General features: G+C 41.5%; 1 long non-coding RNA gene across 1 annotated transcript in view; it reads left to right on the top strand.

Annotated features, from left to right (window-relative positions):
• Nucleotides 1–5,696: 5,696 nt before the first annotated feature.
• LOC132345248 (uncharacterized) overlaps nucleotides 5,697–11,823 on the top strand; it is a 40,680-nt gene continuing 34,553 nt past the window's right edge. The window contains exon 1 of the long non-coding RNA XR_009494470.1: nucleotides 5,697–6,308. This is a non-coding gene — a long non-coding RNA (uncharacterized lncRNA). The remainder of the gene's footprint in view (nucleotides 6,309–11,823) is intronic.

Below are 11,823 nucleotides of genomic sequence, written 5' to 3'. Positions count from 1 at the left end.
TTTATTAACAACTAAAGTACATGCTATTCACTAGGCACTGTGTTGAGTACATGACATGCATTTAGCAGTTTAATGAGAAATTAATTTGCTTTCTTAGTATTCATCCTCTAAATTTCTCTAGTTAAGAGGTGTCAGGAAAGCAAAAATTGTTATCATGAGCTGGCCATTTTTAAAATTGGTCTTCATTCAAATATCTGTTTTACTTTAGCATCTGTCCTGACTAGTGGGCCAGTCACTTTTATTGGTCTTTATCAGATATCGATAACACAAGACTATACAATGAAACTACAAAGCAGAAAAATTGCAAATGGAAAAAAAAATCACAATCTGCTAAACATTTGGAATTTCATGAAGTTGATGAAAGTGATACAGGAAAACTACTAGAGTTACCTGCAAAGCCATTGGCAAATGTGGATTTGGCAAGATTTATGCTGCAAAGAGGAGGATTCAACACCAAAGGAACAGGAAAGGTTGCTGGAAAACAATTAAGCCCCAGAATGGTTTTGCAAATGTTAATGTTTCTGTTAATGTTTCTTTAATGGTCAGATATATAGTGAAAGATGTATAAGTGCTTTCATGCAGTTTTATTTGAAAATTTTAACAAAAATATCCTAAGTAATTTGTCATTTTCTGAAAATAACTATATAGTTGAACCTTTAAATTTGGTTAAAGATTCTTTGGCCAAATGTACTTTGGCCACCTCATGCGAAAAGTTGACTCATTGAAAAAGACTCTGATGCCGGGAGAGATTGGGGGCAGGAGGAGAAGGGGACGACAGAGGATGAGATGGCTGAATGGCATCACCAACTCGATGGACGTGAGCTTGAGTGAACTCCAGGAGATGGTGATGGACAGGGAGGCTTGGAGTGCTGCAAATCATGGGGTCGAAAAGAGTCGGACACGACTGAGAAACTGAACTGAACTGAACTGAAGATAATTTTAATTTGTATTATTTTTTAGTTCATTTTTCAAGGAGATGCTCTAATAAACACCTATTTTTTCAATGACATTTTGGTGCTCTTATTGTCAGTGTGTTTTCCAAGTAACAGTTTACCCTTGAATGATAGGAAATACTCTGTGCTATTTGTGGCTCTATTTTTCCCGAGATATGAAGAATTTTAGTAATCTTCTCAAGGTCACATAGGTGGTAAAGGTAGAGTCTACTAGAAACCTAGCTGAGCTGAATTCAGACCGCGTCTCTACTACACAACACTGCCTCCTAGAGGGGTCACGCTGGTTTAGCTTGACAAAACTCAACCTAAAAGCCTTGCATAAAAAGATGTTTAGTACCCATTTCTTGTGGACCTCACAGGTAGGAATGATTCGAACATTAAATATTTCATCTCAAAATGGTTTTGAGCAGTAAATGAGCACATTATCCATTGTCTCGCCACCATAGTTTATACAGTCTAAAAGGTTTGAAGTCTAAACCACCTAACTGCTAGTTAAAGTCTATTATCTTTGTGTTTGCCTAACCCTCTGCAGGACATATCAAGGAAGTTCAACATGCCTGTTATAAATGTTGGGTATCTAATTGCCTTACCTTATAGCTCAGCCAGAAGGCAGACACTAAATAAAGAAAACCATCCATCTCAGAATGACATACTGTCTTTGTACATTTTTTAAACGGAGGAAAGATAATGGCCATGTATGATTCCAGGCAAGACTGCTGATTTGCAGTCTCTTCAGGAAATTGTAGTGTTTCCGAGGACAATATTCCTAGTCAAAATAGATTAAGCCCGAAGCCAAAGTGATGACCACAGTCAAAGTTAATGATACTGCATGTTTGGTTGGAAACAACTGGAGGAAAAATAAGTTATCATAGCAGACGATCCACCCTTTCATCCCTCTTTATTCTCTTGCTCTTATCACCGGGGGGACAGAAGAAAATAGTTTTCTGTTTGAATCCTTTGTATTTGTAGGTAGGGCAGAAAAGCCCTTCACTGTGATGAAATGGAGTCTAGGGTAGGAGGAGATATGTTTTAGTAGAAGCCTTGCTCTTACGCAGTTTCACATTTTTAAAAACTGTAAGGCGACCCTACAACATTGTAACATTGTCTACAACATTGTTAGAGACAGAGGAGGGGGATGGTGGCTGCTCTCTGGCAGCCACAGAAACAGCAGCCTGCCAGAGGAGAGGGGAGAGGAAGTCTACTTTAATGCTGAGAAACTGTCACGGTTAGTAGACCACCTGCAATTCCACTTCTTGGTATACAGCCACAAGGATTCTACACAGGAACTGGAAGGGGCATTTGAACACTCATGTTCAGAGCAACACTGTTTACTAGAGCCGAAATGTGGAAACAACCTAAAACATCCATTTACTGAAGAACGGATAAACAAAATGCTGTAAAGGCACACGATGGAATATTATGCAGCCTTAGAAAGGGAGGAAACTCAGACCCATGTCACAAAGTGCGTGAATCTTGAGGACAGTAAGTTAAATAATCTCATTGCAAAAGGGCAAATACTATATGACCCCACTCGTGTGAAGTACTTACAGTAGTCAAATACATAGAGACAGAAAGTGGAATACTGCTTGCCAGGAGCTGAGGGGAGGGAAGAGAAATGGAGTTATTGCTTTACAAGTTTGGGGTTTTAATTGAAGAGACTGAAATAAATTCTGGAGGTGAATGGTGGTAATGGGACACAAAAGTGTGGCTATATTTAATGTCACTGAACTGTACACTTAAAATGGTTAAACTGGTACACATTTTGCTATTAATATATATAAAATATATACATGTAATATATAATTAATACATATACATTTTGGGGGGCCATGAGTGGTGAAGGTGGTGCTATCAAAGGTGATGGTGGTAAAGGTGATGAAAAAGAGCAAAGAAGCACAGCTATAAGATTATTCCCACTATATTATGGCATGAACATGATTTAAAAGAGAATCTCACCAGGTGCTGATAGTAACACTTTATTGAGTGTTCACTCAAGGATTTACACTAAGGATTTCACATGCATTAACCTATGTATTCTTCACAATGACCTCATGAGGGTGGAAACTACCATTATACTCTTTTGAGATTTAGCAAAATTAACCACCTGATTAAGCCATGGAACACGTGAATGCCAATAGAGTTAGATTCGAACTCAGGGTGTCCTGTGAGCCCAGTGGTTCTCAAACATTAGTGTGCATTAGAATCACCTGGAGGGCTGGTTAAGCCATAGATTTCTGGGCTCAGTCTTCAGAGTTTCACCAGTTCTGAGGTGGGCCCACGGATATTTGCATTTCTAATAACTTCCCAGGTGACTCATGTGGTTGGTTGGGAACCACACTTTGAGAATCAGTGTGGTGGTTTATCTTCTAAACCACTGCAAGGTAATAGCAGAAGGACTGGTTCTGTCCAGGAGGATTCCTGGGTGAGTGCTGTGCTGGACGGATAAGTAGCGGGATAAGGAGCAGAGTTCACTACCCTTTCTTGGCTGTGCCTCTCCATTTGCTGTAGCACAGGCGGTGGTTTAGTTGCTAAGTCATGTCCAACTATTGCAACTAAACCACCACAATTTCTTGGCTGTGCCTCTCTTCTTGCTATAACACAGCTGCTGCTGCTGCTAAGTCACTTCAGTCGTGTCCGACTCTGTGCGACCCCATAGACGGCAGCCCACTAGGCTCCTCTGTCCCTGGGATTCTCCAGGCAAGAATACCGGAGCGGGTTGCCATCTCCTCCAATGCATGAAAGTGAAAAGTGAAAGTGAAGTCGCTCAGACTCTTAGCGACCCCATGGAGGCAGCTGCTAATGTCTGTTAACAAGATATGAGTTTTAAGGTGTATTTCCCTGAAAAGACTTAGCAAAGACTGACAAAACCATATGTCTTCATTAGTCTCCTTCCTCTAGTATATCCAAATATTCTACATCCTTCAATCTCAAAACAGTATTCCGTCTAAGGTTAATCTCATGGTTTTCACAATTCAGATTACTTTTAGACTCACTCTTACACAAGTTAGAGATGATTAATATCTGATTGACTTATGTATTTTTATCTTTCTTGTCCAGTGAGTTTAAAAGTTTTTAAAAGTTTTTAAAGCTTATATTTATCTCGGGCTTCCAATGTGGTTATAACAGTCTTAGACTAGCTGTATAATCAATGATTATTGACAAAAAATGGTTTAATTAGATATTACCATTCAGTTCAGTTCAGTTCAGTTGCTCAGTTGTGTCCAACTCTTTGCAACCCCATGAATCACAGCACACCAGGCCTCCCTGTCCATCACCAACTCCTGGAGTTCACTCAAACTCATGTCCATCGAGTCGGTGATGCCATCCAGCCATCTCATCCTCTGTTGTCCCCTTCTCCTCCTGCCCCCAATCCCTCCCAGCATCACAGTCTTTTCCAATGAGTCAACTCTTCGCATGAGGTGGCCAAAGTACTGGAGTTTCAGCTTTAGCATCAGTCCTTCCAAAGAAATCCCAGGGCTGATCTCCTTCAGGATGGACTGGTTGGACCTCCTTGCAGTCCAAGGGACTCTCAAGAGTCTTCTCCAACACCACAGTTCAAAAGTATCAATTCTTCGGCACTCAGCTTTCTTCACAGTCCAACTCTCACATCCATACATGACCACTGGAAAAACCATAGCCTTGACTAGATGGACCTTTGTGGGCAAAGTAATGTCTCTGCTTTTGAATATGCTATCTAGGTTGGTCATAACTTTCCTTCCAAGGAGTAAGTGTCTTTTAATTTCATGGCTACAATCACCATTACATCAATGTTAATAAAAATTAGGATGAAATACAATAGAATATAATGAAAATATTTCAGAGTACTAAATGTTGGTTAGAAGTTGGCAGTCCTGCCATTAGTCCCCGTGATGATTTTGGAGGAAACGGGCATCTCTGTTCAAGACATCTAACTGGCATCCACACAAATGTAAGAAGCCTACAAGGGGATGGTGAACACTGAGCTGTGCAATATACACCTTGCACAACTCTAAGACATGGCCCTGTGTATTGGGTGACTCACACAGGCTCACTGCTCCCTTCCAAGGCAGATGACAGTCTTAATAAATATTAGTCCAACAGTTCTCCAGTCATACGCTGTACATAAATCCGTAACTGGATTCACAATATTCTACAATGTTCTATCCCTCGGTCTTTCTCTATTATTTTATATAATGACTATCCTAAGTGTAAGAACCATGTCTTTGTATCCCTTGTGTCTAGGGAGGTATAGTGCATGTCATACACCTTCACAATAAATGTTTGTTGAATGAAGTAATAAGTGAATAAACATTAATTGTCATTGTCAAGTTATTTAAAGATCTAGATCAGATTATACAGTAAAATGCTTTGGAAATTGCTTGGATAAATAGCAAGACAATAGGCAAGCTCAAGGGAGAAAAGGTTGATGGTGCCATCTGAGTTTTGGTGGTTTACTTTTTCAGAGTCCTACAGTGAGTTTTTCTAGCATTCTCACCAATAATCCAGACAGAGAGTAGATGAATAGTTTTTTCCTCCTCCTATACTGAGAAAATTGCTCTTGTCCTAGTTATATAAATTCCACAATTTTTTGGTATTACAATAAATCCTCTACATATGAATGAGTTGGGTTCTAAGAGTGCATTTGTAAGTCCATTTTCTTCATAATTTCAGTTTGTTCATAAATCCAACAAAGTTAGCCTAGGTACCCAACTAACACAATCAACTATATAATACTGAACTATAATGGGCTTATAATACTTTTCACACAAATAATATGAACATAAAAAGCAAACACAAAAAATAAAGAAAACTTTTAATCTTGAAAAGTACAGTACAACAGCTGATGTACAGGGGCTGGCACACACATTTACATCTTTAAACTTTCGAAACTTGAAGGTTCATACATAGGGGACTTATCTATAATTTTCCTTGATGATGTTGTCAGATCAGGACACCTATTTGTTCAAACAATTGTGATGTTCATGTTGAAAGTCTTTATTGGGATATTCTATCTGAGAAATTACTGTGGAAATATAGCGAAGTTCCTAAGTGCCTTATCCTCTTGAACATACTCCTTCATGACTCCTAAAAATTCCCACTTTTCCCTTGGCCCTTGTGTTAGTCATCAGCGCTTTTTATCAGGTGTTGTCAATACCCCATCTTCCCTTACTGGCATTTGGCCAGCCTGTAGATCCCTGGAAGTTAGATTGGCCATGTGACTTTCTCTGGCCAATGAAATGCGAGTAGGGGCTGATACGTCACTTCCGGGTGGAAGCTTTAGGAGCCCGCGGTCGATTCCCCACTGTAGCCTCCTCATTGTGCTGATGACTGGTCAAATTGAAGTCTCCATCAGCCCAAAGTCTCTGAGCAATTTCTGTGAGTAATATCTTCACATTTATTATTAATGAGAAGTCAGAATGATCAAAGGAAATGTTTCTTTGAAGTGCCTTAGTGAAATAACTGGCTTAGAAGTGTATGCTTCAATTTCCCCCCTTTTCTTTGAAGACGTTACTTCATAGTGCATTATGATCTGTGTGAGCAAGGGCGGCTTCAAAGGCCTGTGCAGGGTCAGCAGTCCTTCCCAGAGTAAACACAAGTCTGCTGTGTCTTTGATTGGTGCCTTTCACAGCCATCAGTCCCTGTCATTGTCAGGGACCCCAGACTCACAGAATTACAAGTTTTACTAAAAAGACAGGCATTTTAAAAACGTTATTTTATTGAGGTATAGTTGGTTTACAGTGTTGTGTTAATTTCTGCTGTACAGTAAAGTGATTCAGTTATACATATGTGTGTGTATATATATACACCTTCTTTTTCATATTCTTTTCCATTATGGTTTATCAAAGGATATTGAATAGCGCTTGCTATGCTACAGTTGTTTAGCCATCTTACCTGTTTGCATCTACTAACCCAAACTTCGGTCCTTCCCTCTCTGCCCCCCCCCCCCCCCCTTCCATGGAAACCGCAAGTCTGTTCTCTGTGAGTCTGATGGAAGAAAAGCGTTTATTTCTCAATCCAAAGAATTAACTGAGAGTTGTCTCTGTTCCTTAGTCCTTCCTGCTAGGCCATTTTTTTTTTTTTTTTCTCTCTTTTGTTCTTGACTTTGCCACATTAGCTCCATGCACAGAAGCCTACTGCTGTCTTTGCTTTGCCTGTATCTGGAGCTGGCCTATGAAGGATTCCTCTAAAGTACAGGTGACTGGCTAACCATTGGACTTTGTGGCTGCTAGTCTTGTCTTGTCCCCTTGGGTTTGGAGCCAGGGCTGAGCTTAGACAAAGTATTTAGTAGGTTAGCATTGTTCTCAGGCTCACACACCCCTGTTCACATTTGGATGACAGCACTGTGTTAGGGTACTGGGAATTGAATATTACACTATACTTACCAGCAGTACAGCCTTGAGCAGATAAAATCTCTAAACCTCAGTCTCCTGATCTCTTAAGTGTGGGTATTACTCCTGATCTCAAAAGATGGTTGTAAAGATTAAATGATGTAATACATAAAAATGCTTAGCACACTATATTCTTTCAATATATTTTCACCTTTTCTTATTATTAGTAGTAGTATTAGTGCTGTGCTGTGCTTAGTTGCTCAGTCGTATTTGACTCTTTGCGACCCTGTGGACTGCAGCCCGCCAGGCTCCTCTGTCATGAGGATGCTCCAGGCAAGAATACTGGAGTGGGTTGCCATGCCCTCCTCCAGGGGATCTTCCCCAGTGAGGGATTGAACCCAGGTCTCCCGCATTGCAGGCAGATTTTTTATTATCTGAGCCACCAGGGAAGCCCAAGAATACTGGAGTGGGTAGCCTATCCCTTCTCCAGGGGATCTTCCCTACCCAGGAATTGAACTGGGGTCTCCTGCATTGCAGGCAGACTCTTTACCAGCTGAGCTACCAGGAAAGCCCTGAGATTCAAATGACTGACAAGGCATACACGTGCGCCTTTTGTGCTGTGGAGTGCCTGGTGTACAGGAACCCATGTGTGTCCAGAGAGATTATTGGTGACAACAGCCCTCTGAAACAGTGAACACTTCATTTCTCTGTGAGAACAAATTTCTTTTTCTTCTTTTCAAACTCCTTACTTTGTATTGGAGTATAGTCGATTAACAAGTTGTGGTAGTTTCAGGTGAACAGCGAAGGGACTCAGCCATACACGTACATGTATCCTTTCTTCCCAAACCCTCCTCCCATCCACGCTGGCAGATAACTTGGAGCAGAGTTCCATGTGCTATATCGCAGGTCCTTATTGTTTTTCCATTTTATATATAGCAATGTGGACATGACCTTCCTAAAGTCCCTAACTTTCCCTCCCCTCTGGCAACCATAAATTCATTTTCTAAGTCTGTGCAAGTCTCTTTCTGGAAAACCAAGTTTTAAAAAGGATATCAGTTGGTGCCAGTGGTACAAATAAAGGAAAAGAGATGAGCTCTGTGAAAGTGATGGTTCTTAGAAAATCATCAGAAATTTGGGATAAATGGAAAGCGGGACATTCAGCTGGGCCTTGCCCAGCACTGTTGAAGGAATGAATCCACCACACACACTCTGTAAAGAAAGGAAAATATGGTTTGTGAAACTGGTCTGGTAAGGACTCCAGCTAGTACAATAATTGTTTTGTCAAGTAAGACACAAAACTGTAGGGAAGGCTGGGAATACAGAAGTGGTGAGATGTGTGCAGGAGCTGTGAGTCTTAATAAAACCGAGATGTGGAAGAAAGCAATAGGCCTGTTCACAGACAGGGATTCATGTTAAGTGTCAGGCATGCTCCTGTCCAAAGCCAAGGGTCAGTTTTACTTAGCTGGCTTGTGTCCGCTTTTGCATTGGCCAGTGGGCTGCTGACGGGGAGGATTCTGTAGGCATCACTGTTCTCTCTCCAAATCTAGCCTGGTGCCTGGTGTGCAGTAGGTGTTGAGTGTTGAATAACTGTTCAGTGAGTGAATAAATGAGTGGATCCATCTCGGGAACAGGTTCTAAAGATTAAGCAGGACCAGCAGAGAGAAAATTTGTGGTCAATTTTGAACAGCGTGGGGGGAGGCACCTGGGGTAAGTGGAGCCCTCCCTGAGGCATTCCAGGTGAGAAGTTTGGAGTTCTGCACAGACCTTGAATCCAGCATTGCAGAGGTTTACCAGTTGCATTAATGAAGATGCTGGAGAAGGTGGCCTGGAGACCTCTGGCAGAGTGAACCAGGAGATTAGAGGATACCCATGGCTCTGTGGGAAGCATGGAGGCAAACTGGTGCCCAACCCTCCCTTGAGAAGGGTCCTCCCCACCTTTTGCTTTGGGGATTAAGTTCTCTGTATTTAGAGTAAATTTTAAAACTCCCTGGGTGAGGTACCCAAGGCTCCTACCTGGATATGACAAGGACCATTTATTGAGTACCTCCATTATTGAGTACTCCATTGGGAGTGTTTTCTTTACTCTACCAAATTTAATTTGTGCAATAATCCCAAAGGTGGGTACCATTGCTCTCATTTTAAAGGTGAGAACTGAAGGTTAGTAAAGTTAAGCAACTACTACACCATAGATCTGAGATTTCAAACCCATGGTTATATGACTGCTCATTTTCATGCCATCAACCATTAAGAAAAATTCCCAGCTTTATTTTTAGGTTAGGGTGTGTGAGTATGTGTATAAATATAATACAAATCTCCTCCTTCATTTCATGGTTCTACAAATATTTGCTTCTATAACTTCTCAGCCATACCCTTAAATTTTTAGGGCTAGGGAGATATTGGCTGAAGCAGAGAAGCTTTATGGTGGCCCCCATGAACTCTGCCTCCTAATGTTCACACCCACATATAATCCCTTCCCCTTGAGTGTAGGTAGGACCTGTGACTTGCTTCTAACCAATGGACTGTGGCAGAGGATGGAGTGCACTCCCTTGATTGTGTTAGGTTATGTAAGTTCATCTTCCCAGTAGACTCACACTGAAGTCCCTTTCTCTCTCTCTCTCTCTTGCTGACTTTGAAGAAGCGGGTTTCCACGAATCCTATAGTGACAAGGAAATAAATTTAACAGCCTGAGGGAATTTGGAAGTAGATCTGTCCCCAGTTTAGCATCTGATGAAAACTCAACCTTAGCCAATACCTTAATGCGACCTAAGCAGTCAGGACCTAGCTCAGCTGTGTTCAGACCCCAGACCCACAAGAACTGTAAGATAATAAATGTGTGTCGTTTTAAGTCACTAAATCTGTGTTAATTTGATATCCAGCATAGAAAACTAACATAGAGATCGTTGCTTGGGGGAAGAAAATTCTTGCTATTTGATGACTAAACAGACATGTACATAGGGGTCAGAGGATTGTGGAAACCCATTCTTGGGTTTTTTCCACTGATGGAAATCAGTCCATAAGAATCCTTCTTTTCAGTGGGTAACAGGGGACTTTGTCTCTACTCTACCTCCCTGAGTTCTCAGCTGGCCCTCTCCTTGTCAGTGGTCCCCTGGGACAGACCTTGCTCTCATGCACTCACTAGAGCTCGGCAGTGGAGAGAGGTCTCAAGTTTCTTCTGTCTTGCCCACTGGAGGGTCATAAGAGAAAATGTCTTACCTGGTGGCCTCAGGGTGGAGCATCTACAAGATGAGTATTTTTAATCACTTATTGCACATTTTTCTGCATTATTATGCCAGGAGATTCTCTTTCTTTCTCCCATGTTAGCAAAACCCCCTTTTATTGTTTTAGATGGTATAAATCAGAGTCCAAAGGAGCTGTGAGTTAATGACCTCACCCCACAGGGGAAAAAAAGAAAATTCCATCAGGCTTCCCCTCTTGTCCAGAAAAAGGTTTATATTACTGAGAGTAGGCAAACTGCAGGTTAAAGGCTAAATTCTTTTGACTATAATGTAATAATAAAACCTTTTTTTTTTTTAAAGGATCAAACAAAGCCTTTGCTTAAGCCAATAGCAGGTGCAAATACAATTGCTATCCTCTTGCTGTGACATGTTTGTGCAAACTGAAATCTGACGTATTCTAAGACTGAACTACACAGGGGTTTGGGTGGAGGGCTGATCCTGAGCAGAGAGGGCAGGTGACCTACGGCTGCCTTCAAATTCCCTCCCTGCAAGCAAAACAATGGTGCCACCTTCATTCCCCCAACTGCTCAGTCAAGGGGCAGTGGGAGAGTGTGTTTTGCCTATTTTGTTGCAAGGAGGAAAGGGAGTGTTGTTCTGTCCTAGATAAGGAGGCAAAGGTGACATTCCTATATTTTTGTTGGATCTCTTTGCATGAACAACCTCACCTGTCAAAACACGATGAAAAATGGAATTGGAACAAAGGAGAAAGAGGCAGGAACCAGTGAGAAGATGGATTGAACCAACCAAGGCCTGAAAACACCATCTGTAATTTCACTTTATAGCTACTGATCTTACCATTTTGGGCTAAGTTGTATTTGTGTTTGTGCGTGTATGTTCATATATTTATCTTTTATGACTAACGATAGAATCATTGTATCTAGGCCAGTGGCTATCCTAAGATATTGTTGTGGGTGTGTAGATGTCATCATAAATGAGTAACTTCTAGACCATGGCAGAGAAGGCAATGGCAGCCCACTCCAGTACTCTTGCCTGGAAAATCCCATGGACGGAGGAGCGTGGTGGGCTGCCATCCGTGGGGTTTCGAAGAGTCGGACACGACTGAGCGACTTGACTTTCACTTTTCACTTTCATGCATTGGAGAAGGAAATGGCAACCCACTCCAGTGTTCTTGCCTGGAGAATCCCAGGGACGGGGGAGCCTGGTGGGCTGCCGTCTATGGGGTCGCACAGAGTCGGACACGACTGAAGTGACTTAGCAGCAGCAGCAGCTAGACCATGGGGATCAAACATATTAACTGGATTTGTACAATGTCATTTGCCACTTGACTATATGTATCTAATAATGCCCAAAATTTTAAGATGCAAT

The sequence above is a fragment of the Bos taurus genome, chromosome 5 (assembly GCF_002263795.3).
Source record: "Bos taurus isolate L1 Dominette 01449 registration number 42190680 breed Hereford chromosome 5, ARS-UCD2.0, whole genome shotgun sequence".
Classification (NCBI taxonomy): domain Eukaryota; kingdom Metazoa; phylum Chordata; class Mammalia; order Artiodactyla; family Bovidae; genus Bos; species Bos taurus.
The sequence above is the reverse complement of the archived record's forward strand: the minus strand, read 5'-3'. Positions and strand labels throughout refer to the sequence as shown.